A 22,635-nucleotide genomic window follows, 5' to 3' on the forward strand; every position below is an offset into this window, starting at 1 on the left:
GATTAAAAAATTGCAAACATTTGAGTCTTCACAAAACATGTATTGAAACAATTCTGGCCTAAGATCAAGGAGATTTAAGAAGACTGACAAAGAATCTTTAAGTCTTTCTATAATTGCTTTCCACTCTACTTAAAATATAACAGTCACTGCAATTTCACAATAAGAAATAATTTTATAATCTTTTCAAATTTCTCTCTCCTTTTCTATTTTGGATCCTTGTGTCTTTTTTTTTTTTAATGACATAAAGACTTAAAACCTTGTATCTTTTATAAACCTAAATTCCTAAGAAACAGGGGCAGAGGATAAAATAAAGCTTAAATTAAAATAAGATGTCAGATATGAAAGGAAAAAGATCAAGAGACCAGATGTCACATAAGGAAACTAAAAAATAATATGAAATAAGGTTCAGAAAGCAAAACTAAAAAACATTTGCATGTGTGATAGGATACCACCATTTACATTGCCTGGGTTATTTCTATGAAAGGAAAAAATATCTAATAAAGGACGGACCTATAAGTATACTAGTACTATGCCATATTCTTACTCAAATAAGCTTACCTGTTTCTATGTTAAGAAGTTCATAACCTGGGAAAAAAGCAACATTTCTTTTGGCTAATATCAGGGTCAAGCATTAAGAGGCAAAATAAAATCCTGACTATGCTAAATAAGTTATAAAATTATCAGCTTTATCTACACTTTGGTATTTGTAAGGTAAATATTTAGACTTAAAAATAAAACCTTTCAAGTCATCTAAAGTTCTTGGTGGAAATGTAACATGATATGAGAAATGTGGTTACCATTTAAATTTGAAGTACTTCATCCATTTTGGTGACAAAGGCGGTTTTAGCAGCTATCATTACATTCATTTAAATTTCAAAGTGCTTTGGGTCCTTCCAAGATGAATGTCTTTTCTTCCTTGCCTCTCATTCCTTAACTTATTTTCTGAAGATAGCAATGTTTACTGCAAGAGAACAACAAAAAATAGAGCTAAACTGGAGAAGTAAACTAGTTTTAAGTATATTGGACATTTTCTTTCCTTTAGGATATTCTTAATTTCACACTCACTCAACAGTCAAAATTAGACTTATTCATTTAAGAAGTAACTTCCTTACTTAGGAAGAGACATGGATAGAATCTTACACACTCAAGAACTATCCATGCCGTACCTAAGAACCAAGTAACTTATAGGAATCAAACTAGCTAGCACTGATGCACTTGAGGCTTTCTAAGACTTCATCTGATTGTCCTTGTATATTTCTTTTTTTGGCTAGAAATATAAGAAACATTAAACTCTATTTCACCTTTATAAAAATCCAATTCTAACAGTCATGATTTCCAACTTTGATATAGCCTCTGTTAAATATGAAAGTAGACATCTCCAATTGCAAAAGTTTCTCTAGCCACTTCACAGTTTTACTTTAGGCTTAAGTATAAAATATATTTACAATTTGGTATACAAAACATCAATTTGCAGAGACATGGATGGATCTAGGGACTGTCATACAGAGTGAAGTAAGTCAGAAAGAGAAAAACAAATGTTGAATATTAACACATATATGTGGAATCTAGAAAAATGGTAAAGATGAACCTATTTGCAAAGCAGAAATAGAGACAGAGATGTAGAGAACAAACATACGGACACCAATGGAGGAAGGGCAGGTGGGATGTTGGGAGACTGGGATTGACATATATACACTACTATGTATAAAATAGATAACTAATGAGCACCTACTATATAGCACAGGGAACTCTACTTAAACCTCTGTGGTGACCTAAATGGAAAGGAAATCCAAAAAGGAGGGGATATATGCATAGGTATAGCTGATTCACTTTGCTGTACAGCAGAAACTAACACAACATAGTAAAGCAACTATACTCCAATAAAAAAAGTTTAAATTAATAAATTTTTATTTATTTCTGACTCCTGAGCACTAATTACATGCATGTTTAAGCTGGCCCAACCCCTAATTTGTTTTCTCTATAACACCAAATACAAGGAAAATAATTGGAAAAGTTAAGAAGAAAGAAAAAGATAATGTGATCACTATTTTTTTAACTTTTTAATATGGGAATTTTCAAATACATATACAAAAGTAAAGAGAATGATGAACCCACATACCCATCACTCAACTTTAACAGTTATCAACATTTTGCCATTCATCTTCATCTGTCCCTCACCTCAGTTCTTTCTCTCTCCTGGAATTATTTTTTGTTGTTGTTAGTTTCTGCTTTATAACAAAGTGAATCAGCTATACATATACATATATCCCCATAACTCCTCCCTCTTGCGTCTCCCTCCCACCCTCCCTATCCCACCCCTCTAGGTGGTCACAAAGCACCGAGCTGATCTCCCTGTGCTATGCAGCTGCTTCCCACTAGCTATCTATTTTACATTTGATAGTGTATATATGTCCATGCCACTCTCTCACTTCGTCCCAGCTTACCCTTCCCCCTCCCCATGTCCTCAAGTCCATTCTCTACATCTGCGTCTTTATTCCTGTCCTGCCCCGAAATTCTTCAGAAGCACTTTTTTTTTTTTTTTAGATTCCATATATATGTGTTAGCATACAGTATTTGTTTTCCTCTTTCTGACTTCACTCTGTATCACAGACTCTAGGTCTATCCACCTCACTACAAATAACAATTTCGTTCCTTTTTATGGCTGAGTAATATTCCATTGTATATATGTGCCACATCTTCTTTATCCATTCATCTGTCGATGGACATTTAGGTTTGCTTCCATGTCCTGGCTATTGTAAATAGAGCTGCAATGAACATTGTGGTACACGACTCTTTGAATTATGGTCTTCAATGTGATCACTTTTAAATGATTCCTGACTGTGCTTACATACTGTAGAATTGAACCTCTCAATAAATTTTAAGACAACAAAAAAGCATTTTAAAAAGGACGTTTTTGTTTGTGCAACATCAAACAATATCTAACTCTGACACAGCTGGGTTATTCATGATGAAAACAATACCCAGTGTTCTTACACTGCTTAAATCCACCACTTCATGTGGTACATAACAATGATGAGCAGCATGTAGGAAAATATTACCAAGAAAAAAAAAATATATATCACCAATATATAGATGAAATGATGATGCCCAGTATCACATAAAGAGTGGCAAAATCAGTCTTCTTTCCATTATAAGTCTTTAAAGAAGAAAAATGCAATTAATGCCTATTTTATTTTGAAATTTGAATATGAAAAGAAATTGAACTTATGGATATACAAATACTGATAACCTAGAAAAGTACTTAGTGATAGAGAAGTGAAGTGATTTCCCATGGGTAAGTGTTGGTTAGTGGAAAAACTGAAATGAGAACCTACATCTCCTTACTCTTTCCTAATGCAGTGATTATCCTCCCATAATCCACCCTGCGTTCCTTTCCTCTCAGTCCCCAAAATAGTCTTTTTCTGAATGCTTTATTCTGATGTGTTTGGTAGAACTCAAACTCCAAATCCGAAATATCACCTCAACAACTTCCCATGTCAGCTATTACTTGCCACTAGGCTCTATGGAGTCTCCTCTACACATGTGAACTTAGTGATCAAAGATTTGAAAGAAAAGACATGCAGATTTTGAGGCTGCCTACTCTGTGCCTCCCTCCTTCCTCGGGGTGCTCACCACTGAATTCCAGAACAACTGGCATGATTTGAACAGGGCTGTAGGTTAGATGGTAGTAACCTATCAACATTGAATTCCTGATTGTGATTATTTTATCCTGGTTACATGGCAGAATGTCTTTGTAGGAAATGCACTCTAAAGAATTCAGAGGTGATGCAGTATAATGTCAGCAACTTACACTCAAGTGATTTAGGAAAAATCATCTGTACTATTCTTACAATTTGCATATAAGTTTGAAATTATTATAATATAAAAAGAAAAAAAAATTAAATGTATCAGTACCTCTGTCACATTTCCAAAATGTCTTCTGTGGAAGTCTACTACAGCTAAATGCTTAAAGAAAAAGTAGTTCTACAGTGAAATAAATTTGGGTAAAGTTACTCACTGTGTTCTTTCTTGGTGACTCACAATACATGTGAGCCTATCAAATATTCCTACAGATCATGCATTAGACATACTTTCAATTATCCATCCTTCCAGCCACATATAAATTACATACTTAAGGCCTACTATATGAAAGGAAATGTTCTGAGTAGTACAGATAGACAGATAATAGGAAAGGCAAGATCTCTCACCTCAGAGAGCTTACGTTTTAATACAGAAAGAGACAAATAAATAAACTAACTTCAGATGGTGATAAGTGCTTTGAAGAAAATAAACCTGGGTGTTAGAGACTGGGAAGGTGGAGGTGTTGTTTTACACAGTGTATCAAGGAAGGCCCTCTGAAGAGATGATGTTCAAGTTGAAATGAGCCAGAAATGGAAAAGTTTAAGGGAAGCATCTTCCAGACGTAGGGCATACACGTCATTAAGATAGGAATAAGCTTATAATACTCATGGGGAAAAGTTTCTAAATTATCAAAATAATGAAATTTGTGAAAAAAATCTCTTAAGTTCCATACCCCTCAAAACATATGTGAAAATTGGCCAGATTTTAAACTATTTATTAACTCCTATGTAATGACAACAATAAAATAACAATTCTTAAAAATTCTTAACATTTTTTAAACTAACTATGCAAATTCTCTTTGGATGATGATTTTCTATTACTTCATAGCTTCTTTCAGAACCAATCCTTATTTTTATTTTATATTTGAAAACAAAGGTTATTCTCTCTCTGCATGTAAAAAGAAATAAATTGCCTGTTTTTTTTCTTGTTTTTTGTTTTCTGTTTGTTTTTTTCCTGGATGGTGTACTAGTGTGTTGGGAAAACATCATGAAGACATGTAGGCAGGAAAAGTATCCCCTGAATGAATGACTATATGCAGCTATGTTACTACCCACTCACTGAGGCAACAGCAACATATACCTAAATTCAAGCCCTCTCTTCTAGAACTTCCACAGCACTGGATATTGCGTATTGCCAAAGAACAACTTCAATTATATACCTTAAGGAAGGAAAATACACTTATGATTATAGAATACAAACTACATAATCATTCAAGTGTGGCTCAAGTTAACTGTGTGAACATAACACCAAACAAAATCATAGACTGTATATATCGACACTGCTGTACATATTAGACAAATTCTGAGTATTCTAAGAGGGGCCTGACTAGTATGCTAAGCTACAACAGGTAGAAAAAAGAGAATATGCTTTGAAATGTGTTTTGTGTTCTAACTGGCTAACAGGGTTATGTAGAAGACAATACAGAAGCAAAGATGATGAAGAGAAGAGGCTGTATTCTCAAAATTGTGAACTAAGAAGAAAAATCCCTAGATCCTGTAAGTGGGGACAGCATGAAGTTAAAAATGATATAATGCTGGTGAGGCGGGGGGACATTTTGTTTATGAGTACCAGGGCAACTTCATCACAAAATAAATAAATTTAGGATACATATATGCTAATTTTTAAACATTAATAAGATAGGCATATTGAAACAAAATAGGAAGGAAGGAATTTAACCTTGCATAATTAAAAAGAGAAAAGGTGCCAGTCTGAGAGTAAGATAAACTGGACATTAGCCCCAATTCCCCATTAACTGAGGAACCTCTGATATAACCTTTGACATTTTAAAATCTATCAAAGCCCTATAGGCTCAGTACTGTGTGATCTTATTGACTTTGCTATTTAATTTAATAGTAGGGAACTATTTATTTAGTTCCCTAAGTAAAAGCATTACTTAGAATGAAAACACAACAGTCCGACAGGAATCCTACCGCTTACTTGGGAGCTTTTTATTCACATAGAGCAGGGACTGTGACCCAGGGGCCAAGTCTGACCAGCCACCTGTTTATGTATGACCTGAAAGGTAAGAATGTAGTTTTTACATTTTTAAATAGCAGGAAAAAAAGATCAAAAGAAGAAAAATATTTTGGGGCATAAAAATTATATGAAATTCAAATTTCATTTTCTATAGATAAAGTTTTATCAGAACACAGCTAGCACATTTAAAAATGTATCATCTAAGGCTGCTTTTGTACTACAAAGGATTAGTTGAGTGGGTGCAACAAGGACTGTATGGCCCACAAAGTCTAAAATATACACTATCTGGCCCTTTCCGGATAACATTTGCCGGTTCCTGATATAAAGTACATATACTCACATGGTTATGCTCTAAAATGATAAGACTTATATTTTAACACTAGATCAAGTGGTTCATTTTAGTCCTTATCTCCAAGTATTTTATTCCAAGTCTTTCATGTTTCTAATGAAATATTAAATAATAATTTTATATTTAAAATGACTATTCCATAATAGTGAGAGAATTTTTGTATACTCGAAAATCCATTTTCCTAATTTGTGAGATTTCTTAGGTATGATAAATCATTTTCTTTGGGTCAGCTTCTGATTTAAAGTTTGTAATGGGCTCCCTGAATTGAAAAATAAATAATAGTTCCTACAGTCGACACAAGATCATTTATAACAATACTGAGGAAAAAGTGAATAAATGGTTAAAAGTTATGTAAAAAATAATAACTGCCTGAGAGCTTCACAATTTTGTAAAGGTGTTAGCATTAAAACTCATTCTAGAATGATTCAACTTCTGCTTCTGAGGGCATGAGGGGGTAAAAAGTCCAGAATAATCCTCTCACTGCGAACAACGAGAACACCATATAAAATACAGGAGAGGACTATTTTCAGACACTGGCAGTACAGGACTGTGATCCCTGAGAAAAGGGAAACAAATAAGGCGAGCCCTACCATCACCCAAGGCTCTCAGACAGGAAGCAATTTACTACTCCAGTACAGGAGGAAGAACCCGAATAGAATCTGGCAATCTTGTTGACGTGAGGAGATGGAGAAAAAAGTACAAGGAGGCCAAGGTAGCTAGAATTTATGGGGTAGTGTTCCAGAGAGCAGTGAAAGTGTTCCAGTAATTTAAATGAGGGCTCCCTTGAGTATTTAGCTAAATAAAAACCTGTACATGAGAAGGGTAAGTTTCTTGAGACCAGCCAAGAAGAACTTCTAAGGAAAAAAATTACCAGGGAGTTCTAAGACAAAGGATTCACAGAGCTGACATGGGGCCAATATTTCAACAAGTTCCCTCCAGCAAGAGGGGAAAAAACCTCACTGAATATACAAGGCTATCAGTAATGACCCCAGAAGGGCCACATGCAGAAGCAGGGGAAAAGTAGCCCTAAAATAAAAGTTCCTCTAGACCCTCCTGAAAGGTGCTTGGGAGCCTAGAAAGCCTAGAAAGGATCAAACTAATATGCAATTTAAAATGCCTATTAGGAAAAAGTCCAATACACTTTAAAGAAATACCACAAAATCAAGAACTCAACACGTAAAATTCACAAATACCTGACATTTAATTAAAAATTACTGGACATACAAAGAAGTAGGAAAATGTGGCCCATAAGCAGAAAAATATCTGTCAACACAGAGAGACCCAGAAATGACAGATATGGTGGAATTAAGAGGCAAAGACATTGAAAGGGTGTTATAAATATGCTCCATATAAATGAAAACAGGAACACAGGGAAGAGAGAAATGGAGAATTTTCAAAAAGAACCAAATAGAACTTCTAGAGATAAAATATATAATATATAATATCTGAAATGAAAATTTCACTGGATGAGATAAGCACCGCAGAAAAAAAGAAACCAGTGAACTTGAAGACACAGCAATATAATCTAGTCAAAATGAAGTTCAGAGAGAAAAAGATGACTGTGAGACAAAGGAAGAATACTGTTATAAATGTATTACATTATATGAGATGGTATAAAATTATTTGATAGTAGAATGCAATAATAGGCATATTATAAATCCTAGAGCAACCACTAAAATAAGTAAATAAAAAGGTAGAAAAAAGAATAAGCCAATAAAGGAAAAAACCAATAAAGATTAAATGGAATCCCAAAGTAAAATTAATTCAAAGGAATGGTTAATAGAAAATGAACAGCAAAGATGGCAGATTTAAACCTAACCACATTAATATATACATTAAATGTAAATTATCTAAATACTCCAATTAAAAGACAGATTAAACAAGCAAGACCAAATATATGCTATGAGAATCTCACACTAAAATAAGGAAATAGTTAAAAAATAAAAGGATAGACGATATACCATGCAAACCAAAATCTTAAGAAATAGCCACATTTATATCAGAGAAGATAGAAGACAAGAGAAAAATAGTATCAGAGATGATGAGGGATATTTCATAATGATCAAGGGATCACTTCATTTGGAAGATGGAATAATTCTAAATGTATATGTACATAATACCAGAACTACAAAATACATTAAACAAAAACTGACAGAACTGAGGGGAGAAACAAACAAGCACCCAAAACAGTTGGAGACATCAACACTCCTCCCTCAGTACCTGAAAAGAACAGGTACACTGAAAGTCCACCAAAGATAAAGAAGACTCGAACAGCACTATCAACTGAATTGATGTTTATAGGATATTTCAACCAACAACAGCAAAATACAAACTTTTATACTGCCCATGAAACACTTACCAAGATAGCCCATCTGCTGAACCAGGAATAAGTCTTAACAAATTTAAAAAATTTGAAACTACACATAGTATATTCCCTTAGCACAGTGGGATTAAATTAGAAATCAAAACCAAAACGATATGTGGAAAATTCCCAAACATTTAGAAATTTAACAACATCTTCTAAAATAACCTAAGTGCCAGAAATCACAAGGGAAATTAGAAAATACTTTGAAATGAATGAAAATGAAACCTAACCTATCAAAATTTTTGATGCAGCTAACAAGGTGCTTTGAGGAAATTTACAGTCTTCTATGCATATATTAGACAGAAAAGACCTAAAATCAATTATCTAAGCTACCATCGTAAGAGGCTAGAAATTAAACCAAATAAGTAGATAGTTACAAAGTAACAAAGAATAGAAACCAATGAAATAGATAACTGAAAAATAGAGAAACATCAATGAAACCAAAAACAGGTTCTTTGAAAAAGAAATTGACAGACCTCTAACTAGACTGAATGAGAAAAGACAGAAATCAGCAATATTAGGAATGAAAGGGGAAACATTACTAAAGATTCTACAAATATTAAAAGAACAAGAGACCATTTATGAATGATTTTTTTTAAATTAAGTTATTTATTTATTTATTTTTGGCTGTGTTGGGTCTTTGTTGCTGTGCACGGGCTTCTCATTGCAGTGGCTTCTCTTGTTGCGGAGCACGGGCTCTAGGCACGCGGGCTTCAGTAGTTGTGGCTCGCGAGCTCTAGAGCTCAGGCTCAGTAGTTGTGGTGCACGGGCTTAGCTGCTCTGTGGCATGTGGGATCTTCCCGGACCAGGGCTCAAACCCGTGTCCCCTGCATTGGCAGGTGGATTCTTAACCACTGCGCCACCAGGCAAGTCCCTATGAATGCTTTTATGTCAATAAATTTGACAACTATGATGAAATGAACAAATTCCTTAAAAGACACAGGTTACCAATACTGACTCAGGAAATAACACATAACCCAAATAACACTATATCTATTAAAGAAATTGAATTTGTAATTTAAAATATTCCCACAAAGTAAACTCCAGTCCCCAATGCTTCATTGTAAATCCTATCTAACATACAAAGACAGAAGTAATACAAATCCTACATAAGTTCTCCCAGAAAAGTAGAGGAGGACACATTTCTCAACTGATTTTATAAGGGTCAGCATTAGATTGATTCCAAAACCAGAAAAAGACATTATGAGAAAACTACACACCAATATCTCTCATAAACATACTTGCAAAAATCTTTAACAAAATAGCAAAATCAAATTCAGCAATATATAAGAAGAAATACAAGGTTGATTTTACATTTAAAAAAATCAATGTTATTAACTATATTAACAGAATAAAGGAGAAAAACAATATAATCCTCTCAATAGAGAAAAGATACTAAATAAATTTCAACACATATTCATAATAGAAACTTCAGAAAACTCAGAATGGAAATGAACTACCATTTGATAAAGGGCATCTGTAAAATACTGACATAATAATAAATAATAAATGTTCTGTTCAACATTATACTGGAGATCATAGCTATACGGAGGCACAAAAAAGAAATGAAAAGCATAAAGATGGGAAAGGAAGAAGTTAAAATGTCTTTATTTACAGGAGACAAAATTATTTACATAGAAAATCCTAAGGCGTCTACAAACTATATAGTGATTTCAGCAAGACTGTAGAACTTGTGTTCATTATACATGTATCTATTGTATTTCTATATCAACAAACAACTAGAAATTTTAAAACTTTTAAATGCCATTATAATAGCATTAAACAAAATTAAATACCTGAGTTTATCCCTAACAAAATATGTGTAAGACCTATAAAATGAAAGCTACAAAACAAAGCTAAGACAAATTACAGAAAACTGAAATAAATAAAAATATATAACATAGTCATGAATTGGAAGATTCAAAATTGTTAATATGGCAATTCTTCACAAATTCATCTACACGTTCAATTCAATCTAAATAAAAATCCCAGGGTTTTTTTTTTGTAGAAATGTACAAGCTGATTCTAAAATGTATATGAATATCCAAATGAACAGAATAATTAAAATAATTTTGAAAATGAAGAACAAAGTAGGAATACTTACAATACCTGATTTCTAGAGTTAACATTAACTTACAGCAATCCATATAGTTTGGTAATAGCCTAATGATAACGTATAGAAAACTGGAACTGAACAGAGAATCCAAAAATAGACTATAAAATACTTGGTCAATTAATTTTTAAAAGTGCCATGGTAACTCAATGCAGAAAGAAAATATTTTCAACAAATGTTGCTGAAACAACTGGATATTCATATGGAATAAAAATGAATTTTGCTTTTATATGACATGATTTTATATATGTAAAAATACTAAATGAAAATATATCATAAACCTAAGAGTAGAATGTAAAACTATAAAGCTTCAAGAAGAAAACAGGGAAAAGTTTTTATGACTTTAGAATAGGCAAAGATTCAAAAGCATGAATCATAAAAAAAAAAAAGAAATACAGAAACAGTCACCTGATAAACCATACTTTATCAAAATTAAAAACTTCTGCTGTTTTAAAAACATCATTATAGGGACTTCCCTGGTGGTCTAGTGGGTAAGACTCCACGCTCCCAATGCAGGGGGCCTGGGTTCAATCCTTGGTCAGGGAACTAGACCCTGCATGCATGCCACAACTAAGAGTCCACATGCCACAACTAAGAAACCCACATGCTGCAACTAAAGATCCCGTGTGCCGCAACTAAGACCCAGCACAGCCAAAATAAATAAATAAATAATTTTTTAAAAAAGTCAACAAACAAAAGTAATTGCATTTCAAAAAACAATCATTATAAAAATTAAATGGCCAATAATTACATTAAATGATTAAAACCACAAGATACCATTTCACACTCATTAAATGGCTAAATTTAGAAAGATTGACAATTCTAAATATTGATGAGGATGTACAGCTGTGGTGCCTAAATACTGATGAGGATGTAGAGCTGCACTGATTCACCTTCTAATACAGTAGCCACTAGCCACATGTAGCCATTTAAATTTAAATTGATAAACTGAATAAAATAAAAAATTCACTTCCTCAGATGTACTAGCCATATTTCAACTGCTCAAGAGCCACATGTGGCTAGTGGTTACAGTATTGGACAGTGCTGATATAGAACATTTTCATTCTTGCAGAAAGTTCTATAGGATAACATTAATTTAGAACATCTGAAATGTTCACACATTGCTGGTAGGTATGTAAAATTTTACCACCACTTCAAAAAAGTTTGACACCTTCTTTGAAAGTTGAACAAAACTTACCATATAACCCAACAATTCCACTCCTAGGTATTTACCCAGCAGGGTTGGTGTCATTAGAGTGGGGAGCTGGAACTTCCACCCCTGCCAAGAAGTACAGCAGTCTCCTCCCCAGATGTCAATGGAGGGTAAGTGGGACTCTGAACTTATACTTCTAGGTGGCAATAATGAGGCAGTACCCTTTCACCCTGGCAGGGAAGTATCAAAAGAGACCTGCTAAATTGATATAAAATATAAAGTCTCATGACATAATACCCAAAATGTTCAGGTTTTAACTGAAAACCACTTATCATACCAAAAATCAGGAAAACCTCAACATGAATGAGAAAAGACAAACAATGGATGCCAATACCAAGATGACATATTAAAGCAGCCATAATAAAATGCTTCAATGAGAATTTTTAAGTGAGACAACACACTGGAAACAAATGAAAAATAGAAAGTCTACGAAACAGAAGGTCTCAGCAAAGAAATAGAAGATACAAAGAATAAAATTACAGAACTGAAATTATAATAACTGAAATTAAAAAGCCAATGGATGGGCTAAACAGGAGAATGGTGGGGACAGAAGAAAGAATCAGTGAACTAGAAGATAAAACAATAGAAGTTACCCAATCTAAATAACAAAAGACATAGACTGAATACAAATGGACAGAGCTTCAGGGAGCTGTGAAATTATAACAAAAGATCCAACATTCATGTCATCAGTCTTGGAAGTAGAGGAGAAAAAGGGTAGGGCTGAAAAAATATTGGAAAAAATATGGTTGGAAAAAGTTTCCCAAATTTGGCAAAAGACATAAACCTAAAGATTCAAGAAGCTGAACAAATCTCAAACAGCATAAATCCAGAGAAATCCACACCAAGACATACAATAGTCAAATTTCTGAAAACTAAAGACAATGAAAAAATCTTAAAAGCAGCAAGAGAGAAATGATCCTTTGCCTACAGGGGAAAACCAATTTGACTATCAGTGGATTTCTCATAAAAAGCTATAAAGGTCAGAAGGAAGTGGCACAATCTTTTTCAGGTGCTGAAAGAAAAAGAACTGTCAACCCAGAATTTTTCCTCCAGAAAAATATCCTTAAGGAATGAAGAGAAAATCAACATATTCTTAGATAAAGGAAAGATAAGAGAATTTATTGCTAGTAGACTTGCCCTAAAAGAATGGATAAAGAAAGTTCTCTAAATAGAAAGGGAATGAAAAAAGATGGAATCTTGGAACATCAGGAAGAAGACCAAAAAGAGTAAAAATATGGATACATACAGTAAGAGTTCTTCTCCTCTTGTCTTCCAAATTATGTCTGACTGTTTAAGCAAAAGTTATAACACTGTCTGATATGGTTCACAATGTATGTAAAGGAAATATTTAAAACAAGTACATATAAAATATATGTATGCATGCATATAATATACACCTATAAATAATACATCTACACATAAAAATATTAATTAAATGAGGGAGGATAAAGGAACTAAAGGAAGGTAAGGGTTCTACACTTTGCTTGAAGTAGTAAAAGGTAGCAGTGCCAGTGGTACTGTGGTACAGGAGACTGTGATCTGTTATAAATATACAATGTAATATCTAGAGCAATGATGAAAAAGTTATACAAAGAAATATATTTTAAAACACTATAGTAAATCAACATGGAATTCTAAAAAGTATTCAAGTAACCCCCAGGAAAGCAGGAAAAGGAAAAGAGAAATGAAAAGAGGAAACAAACAGAAAACAAAAAATTAAATGGCAGACTTATTATGTCTTAACATGTCAATAATTACCTTTATTAGCAACAGACCCAAACTGGAAACAACTAAAATGTCCTACAATAGGTGAATTGTTAAACAAATTGTGGTACATCTATACCATGAAACATACTAAATCAGCAATAAAAAGGAATGAACACACCACAATTTGGGTGGATCTCAAGGGCATTATGCTAAATGAAAATAGCCAATCTCAAAGTTTATATATATACTATATGATTCCATTTTTATGACATTCTTGAAATGACAAAATTATAGAGATGGATAACAGATTAGTGGTTTCCACGGGTGAAGGGTGGTCGAGAGGAGGGTGTGTGTGTGTGTGTGTGTGTGTGTGTGTGTGTGTGTGTGTGTGTGTGTGTGTGAGACTATAAAAGGACAGAAGGAGGGAAATCTTTCTGGTGAGATTGCAGTCTTGGTTACACGAATGTACACATGTGATAAAATGCCAAAGAACTGTTATTCACTTTATATCAATATCAATTTCTTGATTTTGGTATTATTATTCTATGGTTATATAAGATGCAACTAATAGGAGAAACTGGGTGAATGGTACAGGGAACATCTCTATACGGTACTATCTTTGCAACTTCCTGCGAATCTATAATTATTTCAAAGTATGAAGTGAATTACCTTTGTGAATACTTTAGGAGCTCACTATTGGGGTCCCTATAATATGTATAAATAAAATTTTTTCCTTTTCTCTTTAAAAAAACGATCACAACAGCTTTATTCATAATAGCTAAAACCTGGAAACAACTCAAATGTTCATTAACAGGTGAATGACTAAACAAATGGTTATGTAGTTGTACATGGAATACTACTCATAAATTAAAAAAAGAATAAACCACTATACACACAACATGGATGAATCTCAAAAATATTAAGCTGAGAGAAAGAAGCCACACACAAAAGAGTTCACAGTGAACAGTTCCATTTATACAACATTCTGGAATAGGCAAAACTAAGGTGATCGTAGTTGCTAGGGCTTAAATGTAGGTAGAGGTTTTGAACAAAAAGGGACAGTTTGAAGTTTTCTGGGGTGATGGGTCCACCTGTATCCTGTTTGTAGCAGTAGTTTACATGGATCTGTACATCTGTTAAAGCTCACAGAACTAGTAAAAAAGTAAATTTTACTGTATGTAGAAATTTAAAACAACAATAATAAAAACCATCATTTCCCATCACAGCTTTTAATCCCCATCTTCAATTATTTGATAGGTAAGAGTAGAGTTGAACCTTGAACAACGTTAGTTTGAATGGCATGGGTCCACTTACATGCAGATATTTTTTAATACTAAATTCAATACTCAATATTTTTCAGTACTACATGGTCCATGGTTGGTTGAATCCATGGATGTGGAAGAAATGGAGATACAGAGGGTTGACTATAAATGACACCTGGATCAACCCCTCTGTTATTCAAGGGTGAGCTGTATTCTACTCCTACTACTGTCACTACCTAGTTGGTGCTGAGTAAGTAATTTACTCTCTAACCCTTGGTTTCTCTTTGTAAAATGAAAGGAAATAATTAAATGATCTGTAAAGCTTATTCCTATTCTAAAACCTATTCCTATTCCGTGCTTCCGTTAAATTTGTATTATCTCAGAATTAATAAGGAACACAAAATATTTCTATGCACTCAAGCGGATTCTATAATCTTGCTTCAGACAGTGCAGGCTGGCTTTCAATATTCTCTGCTATTGGTTTTCTGTGATCTTTTTATGGACTCTTAATGTCTGACCCTAGTTACTAGCTTTGAGTAGATGACTCAGACTATATGGGCTATACAAGATTTCTATTCCCTTTATCACATCAGACCTTCTCTATATTTTGCTTTTAAAAAGTCTGTGAACCAGTATTCATGCTAGAAAAATGACACCTGCTATTTTTAATTTTATAAGACATGTGGTATTGGCATTACTGGAAAAGAGAAAGTAAGCCACTTTAAATGGTTTCACTCAATATAATAAAGTACTTTTTTTTTTTAACCTGCATGGAAAATCTGCAGTTCCCCAAATCTCTTACAATCCTTCATATCTCCTGTAGAAGACCTGCAGACTAGCAACATCTCAGACTACCAAGTCTTGTATTGAAATGTTCTGTTCCTATATAAGAATGAGCAAAGCCAGCAAGGGAATTCATACAATTTTAATTTCAAATTCAGTGTTCATAGAAAACCCTGGTTGCAATCCCAAATGGCCTTTGGTTTAAATTTTTTTTTTTTGGAGATGGGGTTTCATAAAAGAAATAAGACGAGAACAAATGATTATCTATTTCAACAACACTCTCAATTACATCCAACAGAATAATTTTTGAATACTTATAAAAATCATCCAATCTTCTCACTTTGAGAAGTAAGAAAAATAAAAGTGGCATGTATATATGCCAACAAATATTCCATTAACTATACTTGCTTGATACTATTTTTCTCTGATAAATCCAAATAACCAGGCAACTACAGATGAACTGATAATACCAATGTAGGCCAAGTGATTCTGTTACTCTCCTTAACATCTACACTTCTTTTTTTAAAAATATGAATCAATTCATTTAATTCTTTAAAATACATACTAAGATATAAAATAAGTCCTGAGCTACATATAACTGTTAAATAGCAGTACATTTGGAAAAGGAAAACTAATCAGTATTTCCTTATAACTCCACTGTCATGTTAACCTTTAAGAAGGAAGCTGCAAATCTAAGTTTATTGCATTTCCTCAGTGTTGAGACCACACATGCAAACACACATACATATACACACACACACAAACCAACATCTCTGTATTTCCCTCACTGCCATTCTTAGATTTACTGAAGATGACATTGAAAAGGATCTGAGAGTTCCTCAAATTTCCATACATCTATTAAGAACTTATCTCATTCTTAGAAAGTACCCTGGTACAGAAACTAAACCCCATACAAAAAAGCAAATCTATTGATATATTAATACTGAATCAATCTCCTGGCAGAACATTTTATTTAGTGCTACCAAATTTGTAAACAAGACTGAAAAAAAAATGTTTCAACAATTTCTTTATAGAAGTAGTTTTATAAAAAATTAAAAGGCTTAATGTATGAACCCATGTCTTCTGAACTACTGGTGTACTGAGGGAATGTTTTAAAATGAATGAAGCACCATCCAGGAAGCCTGGCTCTTTAACCCTAAAACCAAACAAGGGAAACTCAAAAATCACAGAAAAAAAAAAAAATAGCCCAATCACTTTAAAAAATTCTAAGTGCTCAGCTCAATATCATAACTTTATTATGACCACTAAATCACAGCTGGCCAATGAGAAGCTGATTGTAGTCCTTAAAACTCACTGTAGTCTGGGTAAGCAAGACAGTCATATTAAAATAGGTACAATTCAGTAAAAAACTGTTTATGTCAGGTGTTTAAAGTTTCCAGGAGACTAGCTCTTGAGTTATCTCAAAACAAAAACTAAATATCAACTACTGTGAAGTGGCCTTTTCATATTTTCCTTTAAAGAGCTTTAAAAGCAGTGGTTGAAAAAACCTTTGCACATGTTTTGAGGCCAGATTCAAAACTGAGAACTAAAGACCAGTCTATTCAAGTTTTCCTCAAATGCCATTTCCCTGAGTTCCATGGATCTGATGACGTTAGAATGGGAGCTGGCTGCGAGGCGGGGCTCTGTAGGGAAGGGCATGTGGAAGAAACGTCAGCGAACAGGGCAAAAGAATCTTTAAAATCCTCTTAAGGAAGAAAGACTTTAGGAAAAACATTTTTCTTCTCTAATTTAAGTCAAATCTTACACTGTTGCTTTCAATTTTGTTGTGTACCTATTCCATCCTTTATTGTTTTATTTGATTAGAAACATATGGAAGATCCTCCTTCCATTTATTAGTTCTATAGAATATAGTTTATAGTTTATAAAAAACTTTAATACAGAATAAAAATAGAAATTTTATTAATGACCGAATTTTCATATCCACAGAGAAAGCACCATCACATCATGTAATCTAGAAAATGACCTTCTTTTAAAGGAAGGAAAATTGGGGGTCAAGACTGTAAAAGAATAACTGCTAACATCCATATTCTAGTTTTAAGATAATTTTCTTTCCAATTAAAAAAATACATTTTATTTACAGAAAGCTACCAAGGTAAAGCAATTTGTTGTTCTGCACAGCAGGATCACTGGCATGGGGACAGTTAATGTTTCCACAGCTACAGAGTGGAAATAGGAAAGAAAATTGAGTTCACATCACTAAAGGCAATGAAATAATTAAATAATTTTGTGTAAAATTTAGCTTCCCACAGGTATTTGTTCGTTGTCTTATATCCTTTTGCATTAATTGTCGTAAGTTCTCTCTCTGTAGCTCATCTACAATTTACAAGTACTTTATTACGAAGTATGGTTTCTCTATGAATTATCAATACTCTGTTGAGGATAAAGCAATTCAAACAGTACACTACTGATAAACACAAAAATACTAAAAGTCAATTATACCTACTCCTAATCCAGGAATAAATGAAAACAAATATTAAATCAACTTGTAGACCCTAGTTTTTGCCCCCTTCCTTCCCTCTTTGTTTCTGCTATTTATACTGCTGTAGTCATTACTACTTTTATACTAGGGAATGTTTCTTTTTCCTGCTTGGATTTGTTTCATAAATCACTGAATTCTCACTTTCTCCCACAATAGGACTTCATCACAAAGATGTAATTAATCCCACTAAAGCAAGGAAACATGGCAAACTTTAGGTTGACAGTCAGTCATTTAGTTTAGGCTCAGCTATGTGACCCTAGACCAATTCAATTGCTCATCTGTACAATGATGATGATGATATTTAATCCACAAGATTGTGGTGAAGCTTACATGAGATTAATGTATGTGAAAGAGCTTTGGATGTTTAAAGTGTCATACAAATGTAAGGGTCTCAGTTTCTTCATCTATCATATAGGAGGATTCAGTTAGGTGATCTCTAAAGACTTCAAATCTCTAAAAAGTCTTTGATATTTACATATGAATCACATTAAAAAATCTACTTACTCTTGGGATAATTTCATAGTTGTAAGAGACTCAGGGAACAATTAACTCAACCTTCTCATCTCACAAAATGAGTCCAAAAGCAGGCTAAGAGACTGGCAGATCACATAAGTCAGTAGGAAAGTTGGGAGTAGGAAGGACTCAGACCTGACTCTCACCTCAACATCCTTTCTATCATGTGATGTTGTTCACTATTTTGTGAATTTAAACTCTCTCGTCACCACAGCTTAAACAATTATCTTTACAGATTACAATGAAAAGCTTATTAAGAAAATGTGAATATTACTCTGGTGAAGATGACTTAACTATTAACAGTCCAGTTAAGAATGTTTACAAATGTCACTAATAGCAAAAGGAGCTTAGATCAAACTGTCCAGCTATTCAGTTGGTTTGTGTGATATTCAATTTTAAGTCAATAGGTATAATGTAAACCCTACCTAACCTTTCACAGTACAGCATTTTAATTCTGCTTTTGTTACTTACTAGCTATGTGATTTTGGGCAATTTATTTCTCTGAGCTTCAGTCTCTTCCTCTTTCTTTAAAACAGGGATAATACCAAGTATGTCACCTGGCTGTTGTGAATTAAATGATCTAGCTCATGTTAAGACACTATGACAGTGTCTGGCACATACTAAGTGCTCTACAAATATTAGTTTCCTTCTCTAATCTTCTAAACTTTAGGAGAATAGAGACTGTTTCCTCTCCTTTTACTTTATCAGAAATATTTATTAAATTAAATATATGGGGTCCTGGTCCTCAACTTCAGTTATAAGCAATTGTACAACTAAACCTAAATAAAATGAGGAGCAGTGTGACAAAATGGAAGGCAAATGGGGTTTGGAGTCAACAAATCTGAGTTTGAATCCTTGTCTGACTATCTAGTAGCTTTTTATCTTGAGCAATTTATCAGACCTCTCAAGCTTCTTATCTGAAAATGTGACTTTTATCTAGCTTTTTATGATTCTGTTGTTCATATTAACAGACATTACAAATACCTAGAAAGGGGCCTATCTTATTCATCTTTGTCTCTTCCATACTAAGGCAAAGTTCAAAATTATAAGTTCTGCTGTTGGAATAAGGCAGGAGATTGAAAAAAAAAAAAAGAGAGATTCAAGATTAGAATAAATGTGTTACATTAAGAAAAGAAAAAGTACAAACCCAGTTTAACTGGCACCAACTCTAGGCATTATGTCATTGCTTCCTTTTCTTTCCTGAGGAATGGACCTCAAATATTCTTTTCCTACAGGAAGAGCAAAGTGCGGAATGTTTATTAGTGAAGGTCATTTGACTCACACTTTAAAACTGAGCATTTTAAAATTTACCATAACGAAGTGAGAGAGTGGCATGGACATATATACACTACCAAATGTAAAATAGATAGCTAGTGGGAAGCAGCCACATAGCACAGGGAGATCAGCTCGGTGCTTTGTGACCACCTAGAGGGGTGGGATAGGGAGGGTGGGAGGGAGACGCGAGAGGGAAGAGATATGGGGATATATGTATATGTATAGCTGATTCACTTTGTTATAAAGCAGAAACTAACACACCAATGTAAAGCAATTATACTCCAATAAAGATGTTAAAAAATAAAATAAAATAAAATTTACCATAAGACAGTACTTACCATAAGCCAATACTCATTCTATTTAATGGACTTGTTTTTAAGAGATAAAATAACCAAGAGGTGTTCTACTTTAGAAAATACTACAGGTCTAAATAGCCAAAAAGTAACCTTACCTCAAAAATTACTTTCAATGAATAACAATACTTTGTTAAAGATGACTTAAACTACTCAGAAAAGGATTCCACAAAGCACTGTAGTTCATTACAGTATGCAAAAATACTTCTAGAGCTATACTTAATCTTCTGAGTGAAGGGTGAGTGGTGAGGTATACACAACTATGAGAATCTGATGAAAGCTATGAATTGATGCCCAGAAAAATGCACATACATGCATCAAATTTTGCATATAATTTTAGTTGAGTCATGAAACACAGACATTATTCTATAGATCTCTAAAACCTGTTAGCAGATGCTAAGCAACCTCTGTTTTTGAGTTTTTCAAAATAATGGACTTACAGGATTTTAGAACCTTAAGCAATTTAGCAGTCATCTAATGCAAACTGCTAATAGAAAAATGAAAAAATAGTCCCCCAGAAAGTTAAAAAGAATTAGGTAAAGCCTTACTGCACTCAGGAACAGAGAGGTGTCCAACTACCATGCTAATCCACATAAGACTGACAGTACAGAATTTAGTATAAATCAGTGCCTTTGGGTCAGAGTAATTATCACAACGGAACCAGAATTGACTTTCAAGTGGTCATTTGGTCTAAACACATAATAGATCATCATTGATGGTTAAGAAAATGAAATTTGGACATGTGAAAAAGTTGATCAAGTCATTTAATCTTTCTTATCTTCAGGTTCTTCAAAACAAAATGGAAATAATAAAACCTACCCTTGTAGGATTATTTTAACGATAAAATCTGATAACATGTATGAAGTATTTAACACAGTGCCTAGGTACATAATAGGTGTTCATGAAATGATATGAGTTTTAAAATACTTCTTGTCAAGTCATGGAATTGGGTAAAATATGAAATAAAATCTCAAAGTAAATGAGATGCTTTCCAGCTAAACAAAATAACTAGCAAACATTTACTGAGTATCTATACTATATTATTCAAGATGTTACCGAGGATACAAAAAGGATAAAGTTGTCCTCCTTTCAAGGGAAACTAGGCAAAGACAGAGCTTTTTTCCTTCTCAGTTTCCTTCTTGGGTTCCTTTTTCATTTCCCCTCAGGGCTCAGCTTTTTGCCCACTTCATACTCTACCCATATTCTCTGTACTCCCACCAGGATTGAGAGGACCCTCACATGAATACCTCTAATCCTGACCTTCCACCTGAGCATCAGACTCCTATATCTTGTTGTCTTCTGTATGTTTCCATCTGAAAGTACCATAGGTAAAATACATTAAAAACTTTTCCTAACATCTATTCCTTCTTTAAATTCCCTGCTGTAGTTATTAACAGCCACTTAGACACTCAAATCAAAGTCCGACGGTAATCTCACATTTCACCAATCACTTTAAATGTCTGATTCATTTCTACTCTAAACACTTTCCGTGTCTATGTCCTCAATTCATCCCTATTAATAGTATCTAAATCCAGGGCATTATCTCCCAATATGACCAAATCAGTAATCTAACTGGTCTACCCACCTCTACTCTTACCCTACTTCAAAATCATTTACCACACGCCCGCCAAAATGATCACTCTAAAATGAAAATCTTGCCACACCATGAGTATGTCAAACCCTTCAATAGCTATCTATTATCCACAGAATAAAGTCCAAGTTCACCCAAAAAATAAATGCCGAAGTATGACATATAAAGTCCTCAATGACCTGGCTCATGCCTATCTCTTCAGCTTCATTTCCTATCTCCCACTTCATCACACTACAGCCATACTGAACTATTTGTCAAGCTTCATGCTGTTCTCTTTGTCGATATAAACTTACACTCCTTCCATGAATAGGAAATTCTTACTTGTTCTTCAAGATTCAGGTCCAAGATCATCTTCTCTGGGAAGGCTCCAGAGTATACTTCCCTACCCCACCAAGCTCACACATTATCACAACGAGCACTCAGGAGATATTTGTTAAACTGAACTGAAACTAAGCAAACTAACAACAAACAGCAAATAATTTATACATATCAAGCCAGTGAGAAGGGCAACTAGATGGATTTCAGTGTTTCTTTGGAAAAAAGTCTTGATCTAGGGATACGAGGAGTAATAGTTCAGATTGTTGAAGAAAGGAAATTAAAGTATTTGAGTGAGTAAAACAGAGATGGAAATGGACACATTTAGAGGAGACGTGTAAGACAAGACTGGAGGGATAGTAAACAGCAGATATAAACTCACGAATGTAGCCATCCATATAAAAAGATTTAGAGACACAACCAATAAATCACCAAAGATTTTTTTAAACAGTTTTCTC

At 33.7% G+C, this 22,635-nt stretch overlaps 1 protein-coding gene across 15 annotated transcripts in view; it reads right to left on the reverse strand.

The window, feature by feature from the left end:
- Window positions 1-22,635, reverse strand: part of PEAK1 (pseudopodium enriched atypical kinase 1) — a 289,101-nt gene that overhangs the window by 138,466 nt on the left and 128,000 nt on the right. For 9 of the 15 annotated variants that reach the window (XM_007197653.2, XM_057541913.1, XM_007197651.2 and 6 more), the window contains 2 exons: window positions 19,791-19,872; window positions 798-961 (listed from right to left, as the gene is read on the reverse strand). The exons of 1 other annotated variant lie outside the window; for it this stretch is intronic. The gene's annotated coding sequence lies outside the window, so the exon portion shown is untranslated. The remainder of the gene's footprint in view (window positions 1-797; window positions 962-19,790; window positions 19,873-22,635) is intronic. 5 more of the 15 variants (XM_007197657.2, XM_007197654.2, XM_057541916.1 and 2 more) reach the window with 2 other exon arrangements.

The sequence above is a fragment of the Balaenoptera acutorostrata genome, chromosome 3, assembly GCF_949987535.1.
Source record: "Balaenoptera acutorostrata chromosome 3, mBalAcu1.1, whole genome shotgun sequence".
NCBI classification, from domain to species: domain Eukaryota; kingdom Metazoa; phylum Chordata; class Mammalia; order Artiodactyla; family Balaenopteridae; genus Balaenoptera; species Balaenoptera acutorostrata.